The sequence below is a fragment of the Schistocerca gregaria genome, chromosome 3, assembly GCF_023897955.1.
Source record: "Schistocerca gregaria isolate iqSchGreg1 chromosome 3, iqSchGreg1.2, whole genome shotgun sequence".
In the NCBI taxonomy this organism is placed as follows: Eukaryota; Metazoa; Arthropoda; class Insecta; order Orthoptera; family Acrididae; genus Schistocerca; species Schistocerca gregaria.
The window spans coordinates 29,511,701-29,525,758 of NC_064922.1; positions in this window are offsets into that span (position 1 = coordinate 29,511,701).

The following is a 14,058-nucleotide window of genomic DNA, read 5'->3' on the forward strand; positions in this document are numbered from 1 at the left end:
CTCCCATGGAGAAAAGTCCGCATGGAGCTTATTGTGTTCAATGCCGATGCAATTTCTGTGTCATCAACACTCTGAAGGTCCACTGATTACAGAATGCCTCTATATGTGCTCCGGAAACTACTAGTAGTCTTCCAGTGAACGATCAAAGCGTAGACAGTTTAAGACATTACTCCCATGGAGAAAAGTCCGCATGGTGCTTATTGCGTTCAATGCCGATACAATTTTTGTGTTTCATCAACACTCTGAAGGTCTACAGATTTCAGAATGATTCCAGATTTGCTTCGGAAACTACTACTAGTCTTCCAGGGAACGATCAAAGCGTAGACAGTCTAAGACATTACTCCCATGGAGAAAAGTACGCATGGTGCTTATTGTGTTCAATGCCGACGCAATTTCTGTGTTTCATCAACACTCCGAAGGTTCACAGATTACAGATTGCATCCACATGTGCTTCGGAAACTAATACTGGTCTTCCAGTGTACCATCAAAGCGCAGACAATTTAAGACATTACTCCCATGGAGAAAAGTCCGTATGGTGCTTATTGTGTTCAATGCCGATGCAATGTTTGTGTTTCATAGACACTCTGAATGTCCACAGATTACAGAATACTTCCGGATGTGCTTCAGAAACTACTACTAGTCTTCCAGTGAACGATCAAATCGTAAACTGTTTAAGACTTTACTCCCATGGAGGAAAGCCCGCATGGTGCTTATTGTGTTCAATGCCGATGCAATTTCTGTGTTTCATCACATTCTGAAGGTCCACAGATTCCAGAATGCCTCCAGATGTGCTTCGGAAACTACTACTAGTCTTCCAGTGAACGATCAAAACGTAGACAGTTTGAGACATTACTCCCATAGAGAAAAGTCCGCATGGTGCTTATTGTGTTCAATGCCGATGCAATTTCTGTGTTTCATCAACACTCTGAAGGTCCACAGATTACAGAATGCATCCAGATGTGCTTCGGAAACTACTACTAGTCTTCCAGGGAACGATCAAAGCGTAGACAGTTTAAGTCATTACTCCCATGAAGAAAAGTCCGCATGGTGCTCGTTATGTTCAATGCCGATGCAATTTTTGTGTTTCATCAACACTCTGAAGGTCCACAGATTACAGAATGCTGCTAGTCTTCCAGGGAACGATCAAAGAGTAGACAGTTTAAGACATTACTCCCAAGGAGAAAAGTCCGCATGGTTCTTATTGTGTTCAATGCCGATGCAATTTCTGTGTTTCATAAACACTCCGAAGGTTCACAGATTACAGATTGCATCCACATATGCTTCGGAAACTAATACTGGTCTTCCAGTGTACTATCAAAGCGTAGACAGTTTAAGACATTACTCCCATGGAGAAAAGGCCGCATGGTGCTTATTGTGTTCAATGCCGATGCAATTTCTGTGTCATCAACACTCTGAAGGTCCACGGATTACAGAATGCCTCCATACGTGCTCCGGAAACTACTACTACTCTTCCAGTTAACGACCAAAGCGTAGACAGTTTAAGACATTACTCCCATGGAGAAATGTCCGCATGGTGCTTATTGTGTTAAATGCCGATTCTATTTCAGTGTTTCATCAACACTCTGAAGGTCCACAGATTACAGAATGCCTCCAGATGTGCTTCGGATATTACTAATAGTCTTCCAAGGAACGATCAAAGCGTAGACAATTTAAGACATTACTCTCATAGAGAAAAGTCCGCATGGTGCTTATTGTGTTCAATGGCAATGCAATTTCTGTGTTTCAACAACACTCTGAAGGTCCACAGATTACAGAATTCATCCAGATGTGCTTCGGAAACTACTATTAGTCTTCCAGGGAACGATGAAAGCGTAGACAGTTTAAGTCATTACTCCCATGGAGAAAAGTCCGCATGGTGCTTATTGTGTTCAATGCCGATGCAATTTCTGTGTTTCAACAACACTCTGAAGGTCCACAGATTACAGAATTCATCCAGATGTGCTTCGGAAACTTCTACTGGTCTTCCAGGGAACGATGAAAGCGTAGACAGTTTAAGTCATTACTCCCATGGAGAAAAGTCCGCATGGTGCTCATTGTGTTAAATGCCGATGCAATTTTTGTGTTTCATCAACACTCTGAAGGTCCACAGATTACAGAATGCATCCACATGTGCTTTGGAAACTACTACTAGTCTTCCAGTGAACGATCAAAAAGTAGACAGTTTGAGACATTACTCCAATTGAGAGAAGTCCGCATGGAGCTTATTGTGTTCAATGCCGTTGCAATATTTGTGTTTCATCAACACTCTGAAGGTCCACAGATTACTGAATGCATCCAGATGTGTTTCGGAAACTCCTACTAGTCTTCCAGGGAACGATCAAAGCGTAGACAGTTTAAGACATTACTCCAGTGGTGAGAAGTCCGCATGGAGCTTATTGTGTTCAATGCCGATTCAATTTCTGTGTTTCATCAACACTCTGAAGGTCCACAGATTACAGAATGCCGCAAGATGTGCTTCGGAAAATACTTCTAGTCTTCCAGTGTACGATCAAAGCGTAGACAGTTTAAGACATTACTCTCATGGAGAAATGTCCGCTTGGTGCTTACTGTGTTAAATGCCGATTCTATTTATGTGTTTCATCAACACTCTGAAGGTCCACAGATTACAGAATGCCTCCAGATGTGCTTCGGAAACTACTAATAGTCTTCCAAGGAACGATCAAAGCGTAGACAATTTAAGACATTACTCTCATAGAGAAAAGTCCGCCTGGTGCTTATTGTGTTAAATGCCGATTCTATTTCTGTGTTTCATCAACACTCTGAAGGTCCACAGTTTACAGAATGCCTCCAGATGTGCTTCGGAAACTACTAATAGTCTTCCAAGGAGCGATCAAAGCGTAGACAATTTAAGACATTACTCTCATAGAGAAAAGTCCGCATGGAGCTTATTGTGTTCAATGCCGATGCAATTTCTGTGTTTCAACAACACTCTGAAGGTCCACAGATTTCAGAATGATTCCAGATTTGCTTCGGAAACTACTACTAGTCTTACAGGCAACGATCAAAGCGGAGACAGTTTAAGACATTACTCCCAAAGAGAAAAGTCCGCATGGAGCTTATTGTGTTCAATGCCGATGCAATTTCTGTGTCATCAACACTCTGAAGGTCCACTGATTACAGAATGTCTCAATATGTGCTCCGGAAACTACTACTAGTCTTCCAGTGAACGATCAAAGCGTAGACAGTTTAAGACATTACTCCCATGGAGAAAAGTCCGCATGGTGCTTATTGCGTTCAATGCCGATACAATTTTTGTGTTGCATCAACACTCTGAAGGTCCACAGATTTCAGAATGATTCCAGATTTGCTTCGGAAACTACTACTAGTCTTACAGGCAACGATCAAAGCGGAGACAGTTTAAGACATTACTCCCAAAGAGAAAAGTCCGCATGGAGCTTATTGTGTTCAATGCCGTTGCAATTTTTGTGTTTCATCAACACTCTGAAGGTCCACAGATTACTGAATGCATCCAGATGTGTTTCGGAAAGTCCTACTAGTCTTCCAGGGAACGATCAAAGCGTAGACAGTCTAAGACATTACTCCCATGGAGAAAAGTACGCATGGCGCTTACTGTGTTCAATGCCGACGCAATTTCTGTGTTTCATCAACACTCCGAAGGTTCACAGATTACAGATTGCATCCACATGTGCTTCGGAAACTAATACTGGTCTTCCAGTGTACCATCAAAGCGCAGACAATTTAAGACATTACTCCCATGGAGAAAAGTCCGTATGGTGCTTATTGTGTTCAATGCCGATGCAATTTTTGTGTTTCATCGACACTCTGAATGTCCACAGATTACAGAATGCTTCCAGATGTGCTTCAGAAACTACTACTAGTCTTCCAGTGAACGATCAAATCGTAAACTGTTTAAGACTTTACTCCCATGGAGGAAAGTCCGCATGGTGCTTATTGTGTTCAATGCCGATGCAATTTCTGTGTTTCATCACATTCTGAAGGTCCACAGATTCCAGAATGCCTCCAGATGTGCTTCGGAAACTACTACTAGTCTTCCAGTGAACGATCAAAACGTAGACAGTTTGAGACATTACTCCCATAGAGAAAAGTCCGCATGGTGCTTATTGTGTTCAATGCCGATGCAATTTCTGTGTTTCATCAACACTCTGAAGGTCCACAGATTACAGAATGCATCCAGATGTGCTTCGGAAACTACTACTAGTCTTCCAGGGAACGATCAAAGCGTAGACAGTTTAAGACATTACTCCCAAGGAGAAAAGTCCGCATGGTTCTTATTGTGTTCAATGCCGATGCAATTTCTGTGTTTCATAAACACTCCGAAGGTTCACAGATTAAAGATTGCATCCACATATGCTTCGGAAACTAATACTGGTCTTCCAGTGTACTATCAAAGCGTAGACAGTTTAAGACATTACTCCCATGAAGAAAAGTCCGCATGGTGCTCATTATGTTCAATGCCGATGCAATTTTTGTGTTTCATCAACACTCTGAAGGTCCACAGATTACAGAATGCTGCTAGTCTTCCAGGGAACGATCAAAGAGTAGACAGTTTAAGACATTACTCCCAAGGAGAAAAGTCCGCATGGTTCTTATTGTGTTCAATGCCGATGCAATTTCTGTGTTTCATAAACACTCCGAAGGTTCACAGATTAAAGATTGCATCCACATATGCTTCGGAAACTAATACTGGTCTTCCAGTGTACTATCAAAGCGTAGACAGTTTAAGACATTACTCCCATGGAGAAAAGGCCGCATGGTGCTTATTGTGTTCAATGCCGATGCAATTTCTATGTCATCAACACTCTGAAGGTCCACGGATTACGGAATGCCTCCATATGTGCTCCGGAAACTACTACTAGTCTTCCAGTTAACGACCAAAGCGTAGACAGTTTAAGACATTACTCCCATGGAGAAATGTCCGCATGGTGCTTATTGTGTTAAATGCCGATTCTATTTCAGTGTTTCATCAACACTCTGAAGGTCCACAGATTACGGAATGCCTCCAGATGTGCTTCGGAAACTACTAATAGTCTTCCAAGGAACGATCAAAGCGTAGACAATTTAAGACATTACTCTCATAGAGAAAAGTCCGCATGGTGCTTATTGTGTTCAATGGCAATGCAATTTCTGTGTTTCAACAACACTCTGAAGGTCCACAGATTACAGAATTCATCCAGATGTGCTTCGGAAACTACTATTAGTCTTCCAGGGAACGATGAAAGCGTAGACAGTTTAAGTCATTACTCCCATGGAGAAAAGTCCGCATGGTGCTTATTGTGTTCAATGCCGATGCAATTTCTGTGTTTCAACAACACTCTGAAGGTCCACAGATTACAGAATTCATCCAGATGTGCTTCGGAAACTTCTACTGGTCTTCCAGGGAACGATGAAAACGTAGACAGTTTAAGTCATTACTCCCATGGAGAAAAGTCCGCATGGTGCTCATTGTGTTAAATGCCGATGCAATTTTTGTGTTTCATCAACACTCTGAAGGTCCACAGATTACAGAATGCATCCACATGTGCTTTGGAAACTACTACTAGTCTTCCAGTGAACGATCAAAAAGTAGACAGTTTAAGACTTTACTGCCATGGAGAAAAGTCCGCATGGAGCTTATTGTGTTCAATGCCGATGCAATTTCTGTGTCATCAACACACTGAAGGTCCACGGATTACAGAAAGCCTCTATATGTGCTCCGGAAACTACTACTAGTCTTCCAGAGAACGATCAAAGCGTAGACAGTTTAAGACATTACTCCCATGGAGAAAAGTCCGCAAGGTGCTTATTGCGTTCAATGCCGATACAATTTTTGTGTTTCATCAACACTCTGAAGGTTCACAGATTTCAGAATGCCTCCAGATTTGCTTCGGAAACTACTACTAGTCTTACAGGGAACGATCAAAGCGGAGATAGTTTAAGACATTACTCCCATGGAGAAAAGTCATCATGGAGCTTATTGTGTTCAATGCCGTTGCAATTTTTGTGTTTCATCAACACTCTGAAGGTCCACAGATTACTGAATGCTTCCAGATGTGTTTCGGAAAGTCCTACTAGTCTTCCAGGGAACGATCAAAGCGTAGACAGTCTAAGACATTACTCCCATGGAGAAAAGTACGCATGGTGCTTATTGTGTTCAATGCCGACGCAATTTCTATGTTTCATCAACACTCCGAAGGTTCACAGATTACAGATTGCATCCACATGTGCTTCGGAAACTAATACTGGTCTTCTAGTGTACCATCAAAGCGCAGACAATTTAAGACATTACTCCCATAGAGGAAAGTCCGTATGGTGCTTATTGTGTTCAATGCCGATGCAATTTTTGTGTTTCATCGACACTCTGAATGTCCACAGATTACAGAATGCTTCCAGATGTGCTTCAGAAACTACTACTAGTCTTCCAGTGAACGATCAAATCGTAAACTGTTTAAGACTTTACTCCCATGGAGGAAAGTCCGCATGGTGCTTATTGTGTTCAATGCCGATGCAATTTCTGTGTTTCATCACATTCTGAAGGTCCACAGATTCCAGAATGCCTCCAGATGTGCTTCGGAAACTACTACTAGTCTTCCAGTGAACGATCAAAACGTAGACAGTTTGAGACATTACTCCCATAGAGAAAAGTCCGCATGGTGCTCATTGTGTTCAATGCCGATGCAATTTTTGTGTTTCATCAACACTCTGAAGGTCCACAGATTACAGAATGCTGCTAGTCTTCCAGGGAATGATCAAAGAGTAGACAGTTTAAGACATTACTCCCAAGGAGAGAAGTCCGCATGGTTCTTATTGTGTTCAATGCCGATGCAATTTCTGTGTTTCATCGACACTGCGAAGGTTCACAGATTACAGATTGCATCCACATATGCTTCGGAAACTAATACTGGTCTTCCAGTGTACTATTAAAGCGTAGACAGTTTAAGACATTACTCCCATGGAGAAAAGCCCGCATGGTGCTTATTGTGTTCAATGCCGATTCAATTTCTGTGTCATCAACACTCTGAAGGTCCACGGATTACAGAATGCCTCCATATGTGCTCCGGAAACTACTACTAGTCTTCCAGTTAACGACCAAAGCGTAGACAGTTTAAGACATTACTCCCATGGAGAAATGTCCGCATGGTGATTATTGTGTTAAATGCCGATTCTATTTCTGTGTTTCATCAACACTCTGAAGGTCCACAGATTACAGAATGCCTCCAGATGTGCTTCGGAAACTACTAATAGTCTTCCAAAGAACGATCAAAGCGTAGACAATTTAAGACATTACTCTCATAGAGAAAAGTCCGCATGGTGCTTATTGTGTTCAATGGCAATGCAATTTCTGTGTTTCAACAACACTCTGAAGGTCCACAGATTACAGAATTCATCCAGATGTGCTTCGGAAACTACTATTAGTCTTCCAGGGAACGATGAAAGCGTAGACAGTTTAAGTCATTACTCCCATGGAGAAAAGTCCGCATGGTGCTTATTGTGTTCAATGCCGATGCAATTTCTGTGTTTCAACAACACTCTGAAGGTCCACAGATTACAGAATTCATCCAGATGTGCTTCGGAAACTACTACTGGTCTTCCAGGGAACGATGAAAGCGTAGACAGTTTAAGTCATTACTCCCATGGAGAAAAGTCCGCATGGTGCTCATTGTGTTAAATGCCGATGCAATTTTTGTGTTTCATCAACACTCTGAAGGTCCACAGATTACAGAATGCAACCAAATGTGCTTTGGAAACTACTACTAGTCTCCCAGTGAACGATCAAAAAGTAGACAGTTTAAGACATTACTGCCATGGAGAAAAGTCCGCATGGTGCTTCTTGTGTTCAATGCCGATGCAATTTCTGTGTCATCAACACACTGAAGGTCCACGGATTACAGAAAGCCTCTATATGTGCTCCGGAAACTACTACTAGTCTTCCAGTGAACGATCAAAGCGTAGACAGTTTAAGACATTACTCCCATGGAGAAAAGTCCGCAAGGTGCTTATTGCGTTCAATGCCGATACAATTTTTGTGTTTCATCAACACTCCGAAGGTCCACAGATTTCAGAATGCCTCCAGATTTGCTTCGGAAACTACTACTAGTCTTACAGGGAACGATCAAAGCGGAGACAGTTTAAGACATTACTCCCATGGAGAAAAGTCCGCATGGAGCTTATTGTGTCCAATGCCGTTGCAATTTTTGTGTTTCATCAACACTCTGAAGGTCCACAGATTACTGAATGCTTCCAGATGAGTTTCGGAAAGTCCTACTAGTCTTCCAGGGAACGATCAAAGCGTAGACAGTCTAAGACATTACTCCCATGGAGAAAAGTACGCATGGTGCATATTGTGTTCAATGCCGACGCAATTTCTGTGTTTCATCAACACTCCGAAGGTTCACAGATTACAGATTGCATCCACATGTGCTTCGGAAACTAATACTGGTCTCCCAGTGTACCATCAAAGCGCAGACAATTTAAGACATTACTCCCATGGAGAAAAGTCCGTATGGTGCTTATTGTGTTCAATGCCGATGCAATTTTTGTGTTTCATCGACACTCTGAATGTCCACAGATTACAGAATGCTTCCAGATGTGCTTCAGAAACTACTACTAGTCTTCCAGTGAACGATCAAATCGTAAACTGTTTAAGACTTTACTCCCATGGAGGAAAGTCCGCATGGTGCTTATTGTGTTCAATGCCGATGCAATTTCTGTGTTTCATCACATTCTGAAGGTCCACAGATTCCAGAATGCCTCCAGATGTGCTTCGGAAACTTCTACTAGTCTTCCAGTGAACGATCAAAACGTAGACAGTTTGAGACATTACTCCCATAGAGAAAAGTCCGCATGGTGCTTATTGTGTTCAATGCCGATGCAATTTCTGTGTTTCATCAACACTCCGAAGGTCCACAGATTACAGAATGCATCCAGATGTGCTTCGGAAACTACTACTAGTCTTCCAGGGAACGATCAAAGCGTAGACAGTTTAAGTCATTACTCCCATGGAGAAAGGTCCGCATGGTGCTCATTGTGTTCAATGCCGATGCAATTTTTGTGTTTCATCAACACTCTGAAGGTCCACAGATTACAGAATGCTGCTAGTCTTCCAGGGAACGATCAAAGAGTAGACAGTTTAAGACATTACTCCCAAGGAGAAAAGTCCGCATGGTTCTTATTGTGTTCAATGCCGATGCAATTTCTGTGTTTCATCAACACTCCGAAGGTTCACAGATTACAGATTGCATCCACATATGCTTCGGAAACTAATACTGGTCTTCCAGTGTACTATCAAAGCGTAGACAGTTTAAGACATTACTCCCATGGAGAAAAGTCCGCATGGTGCTTATTGTGTTCAATGCCGATGCAATTTTTGTGTTTCATCAACACTCTGAAGGTCCCCAGATTACAGAATGCTTCCAGATGTGCTTCAGAAACTACTTCTAGTCTTCCAGTGAACGATCAAAGCGTAGACAGTTTAAGACATTACTCCCATGGAGGAAAGTCCGCATGGTGCTTATTGTGTTCAATGCCGATGCAATTTCTGTGTTTCATCAACATTCTGCGTGTTAACAGATTACAGAATGTATCCAGATATGCTTCAGAAACTACTACTAGTCTTCCAGTGAACGATCAAAACTTTGACAGTTTGAGACATTACTCCAATGGAGAGAAGTCCGCATGGAGCTTATTGTGTTCAATGAAGTTGCAATTTTTGTGTTTTATCAAAACTCTTAAAGTCCACAGATTACTGAATGCATCCAGATGTGTTCCGGAAACTCCTACTAGTTATCCAGGGAACGATCAAATCGTAGACAGTTTAAGGCATTACTCCCATGGAGAAACGTCCGCATGGTGCTTATTGTGTTCAATGCCGATGCAATTTCTGTGTTTCATTAACACTCTGAAGGTCCACAGATTACAGATAGCATCCAGATGTGCTTCGGAAACTACCACTAGTCTTCCAGTGTACGATCAAAGTGTAGACAGTTTAAGACATTAAACCCTTGGAGAAAAGTCCGCATGGTGCTTATTACGTTCAATGCCGATGCAATTTTTGTGTTTCATCAACACTCTGAAAGTCCACAGATTACAGAATGCTTCCAGATGTGCTTCAGAAACTACTATTAGTCCTCCAGTGAACGATCAAAACGTAGACAGTTTAAGACATTACTCCCATGGAGGAAAGTTCGCATGGTGCTTATTGTGTTCAATGCCGATGCAATTTCTGTGTTTCATCAACACTCTGAAGGTCCACAGATTACAGAATGCCTCCAGATGTTCTTCGGAAACTACTACTAGTCTTCCAGTGCACGATCAAAATGTAGACGGTTTAAGACTTTACTCCCATAGAGAAAAGACAGCACGGTTCTCATTGTGTTCAATGCCGATGCAATTTCTGTGTTTTATCAACACTCGGAACGTCCACAGATTACAGAATGCCTCCAGATGTGCTTCGGAAACTACTACTAGTCTTTCAGTGAACGATCAAAGCGTAGACAGTTTAAGACATCATTCTCATTGAGAAATGTCCGCATGGTGCTAATTGTGTTCAATGCCGATTCAATTTCTGTGTTTCATCAACACTCTGAAGGTCCACAGATTACAGAATGCCTCCAGATATGCTTCGGAAAGTACTTCCAGTCTTCCAGTGTACGATCAAATCGTAGACAGTTTAAGACATTACTCTCATGGAGAAATGTCAGCATGGTGCTTATTGTGTTCAATGCCGATGCCATGTTTGTGTCTCATCAACACTCTAAAGGTCCACAGATTACAGTATGCCTCCAGATGTGCTTCTGAAACTACTACTAGTCTTGAAGGGAACGATCAAAGCGTAGACAGCTTGAGACATTACTCCCATGGAGAACAGTCAGCATGGAGCTTATTGTATTCAATGCCGATGCAAATTTTGTGTTTCAACAACACTCTGAAGGTCCACAGATTACAGAATGCCTCCAGATGTGCATCGGAAACTACTACTAGTCTTCCAGGGAACGATCGAAGCGTAGATAGTTTAAGACATTACTCTCATGGAGAAAAGTCCGCATGGTGCTTATTGTGTTCAATGCCGATGCAATTTCTGTGTTTCATCAACACTCTGAGGTCCACAGATTACAGAATGCATCCAGATGTGCGTCGGAAACTACCACTAGTTTTCCAGGGAACGATAAAAGCGTATACATTTAAAGACATTACTCCCATGGAGAAAAGCCCGCATGGTGCTTATTGTGTTTAATGCCGATGCAATTTCTGTGTCATCAACACTCTGAAGGTCCACGGATTACAGAATGCCTCCATATGTGCTCCGGAAACTACTACTAGTCTTCCAGTTAACGACCAAAGCGTAGACAGTTTAAGACATTACTCCCATAGAGAAAAGTCCGCATGGTGCTTATTGTGTTCAATGCCGATGCAATTTCTGTGTTTCATCAACACTCTGAAGGTCCACAGATTACAGATTGCATCCACATGTGCTTCGGAAACTAATACTGGTCTTTCAGTGTACCATCAAAGCGCAGACAATGTAAGACATTACTCCCATGGAGAAAAGTCCGTATGGTGCTTATTGTGTTCAATGCCGGTGCAATTTTTGTGTTTCATCGACACTCTGAATGTCCAGAGATTACAGAATGCTTCCAGATGTGCTTCAGAAACTACTACTAGTCTTCCAGTGAACGATCAAATCGTAAACTGTTTAAGACTTTACTCCCATGGAGGAAAGTCCGCATGGTGCTTATTGTGTTCAATGCCGATGCAATTTCTGTATTTCATCACATTCTGAAGGTCCACAGATTCCAGAATGCCTCCAGATGTGCTTCGGAAACTACTACTAGTCTTCCAGTGAACGATCAAAACGTAGACAGTTTGAGACATTACTCCCATAGAGAAAAGTCCGCATGGTGCTTATTGTGTTCAATGCCGATGCAATTTCTGTGTTTCATCAACACTCTGAAGGTCCACAGATTACAGAATGCATCCAGATGTGCTTCGGAAACTACTACTAGTCTTCCAGGGAACGATCAAAGCGTAGACAGTTTAAGTCATTACTCCCATGAAGAAAAGTCCGCATGGTGCTCATTGTGTACAATGCCGGTGCAATTTTTGTGTTTCATCAACACTCTGAAGGTCCACAGATTACAGAATGCTGCTAGTCTTCCAGGGAACGATCGAAGAGTAGACAGTTTAAGACATTACTCCCAAGGAGAAAAGTCCGCATGGTTCTTATTGTGTTCAACGCCGATGCAATTTCTGGGTTTCATCAACACTCCGAAGGTTCACAGATTACAGATTACATCCACATATGCTTCGGAAACTAATACTGGTCTTCCAGTGTACTATCAAAGCGTAGACAGTTTAAGACATTACTCCCATGGAGAAAAGCCCGCATGGTGCTTATTGTGCTCAATGCCGATTCAATTTCTGTGTCATCAACACTCTGAAGGTCCACGGATTACAGAATGCCTCCATATGTGCTCCGGAAACTACTACTAGTCTTCCAGTTAACGACCAAAGCGTAGACAGTTTAAGACATTACTCCTATGGAGAAATGTCCGCATGGTGCTTATTGTGTTAAATGCCGATGCAATTTCTGTGTTTCATCACATTCTGAAGGTCCACAGATTCCAGAATGCCTCCAGATGTGCTTCGGAAACTACTACTAGTCTTCCAGTGAACGATTAAAACGTAGACAGTTTGAGACATTACTCCCATAGAGAAAAGTCCGCATGGTGCTTATTGTGTTCAATGCCGATGCAATTTCTGTGTTTCATCAACACTCTGAAGGTCCACAGATTACAGAATGCATCCAGATGTGCTTCGGAAACTACTACTAGTCTTCCAGGGAATGATCAAAGCGTAGGCAGTTTAAGACATTACTCCCATGGAGAAAAGTCCGCATGGTGCTTATTGTGTTCAATGCCGATGCAATTTCTGTGTTTCAACAACACTCTGAAGGTCCACAGATTACAGAATTCATCCAGATGTGCTTCGGAAACTACTACTGGTCTTCCAGGGAACGATGAAAGCGTAGACAGTTTAAGTCATTACTCCCATGGAGAAAAGTCCGCATGGTGCTCATTGTGTTAAATGCCGATGCAATTTCTGTGTTTCAACAACACTCTGAAGGTCCACAGATTACAGAATTCATCCAGATTTGCTTCGGAAACTACTACTAGTCTTACAGGGAACGATCAAAGCGGAGACAGTTTAAGACATTACTCCCATGGAGAAAAGTCCGCATGGAGCTTATTCTGTTCAATGCCGTTGCCATTTTTGTGTTTCATCAACACTCTGAAAGTCCACAAATTACTGAATGCTTCCAGATGTGTTTCGGAAAGTCCTACTAGTCTTCCAGGGAACGATCAAAGCGTAGACAGTCTAAGACATTACTCCCATGGAGAAAAGTACGCATGGTGCATATTGTGTTCAATGCCGACGCAATTTCTGTGTTTCATCAACACTCCGAAGTTTCACAGATTACAGATTGCATCCACATGTGCTTCGGAAACGAATACTGGTCTCCCAGTGTACCATCAAAGCGCAGACAATTTAAGACATTACTCCCATGGAGAAAAGTCCGTATGGTGCTTATTGTGTTCAATGCCGATGCAATTTCTGTGTTTCATCAACACTCTGAGGTCCACAGATTACAGAATGCATCCAGATGTGCGTCGGAAACTACCACTAGTTTTCCAGGGAACGATAAAAGCGTATACATTTAAAGACATTACTCCCATGGAGAAAAGCCCGCATGGTGCTTATTGTGTTTAATGCCGATGCAATTTCTGTGTCATCAACACTCTGAAGGTCCACGGATTACAGAATGCCTCCATATGTGCTCCGGAAACTACTACTAGTCTTCCAGTTAACGACCAAAGCGTAGACAGTTTAAGACATTACTCCCATAGAGAAAAGTCCGCATGGTGCATATTGTGTTCAATGCCGATGCAATTTCTGTGTTTCATCAACACTCTGAAGGTCCACAGATTACAGATTGCATCCACATGTGCTTCGGAAACTAATACTGGTCTTTCAGTGTACCATCAAAGCGCAGACAATGTAAGACATTACTCCCATGGAGAA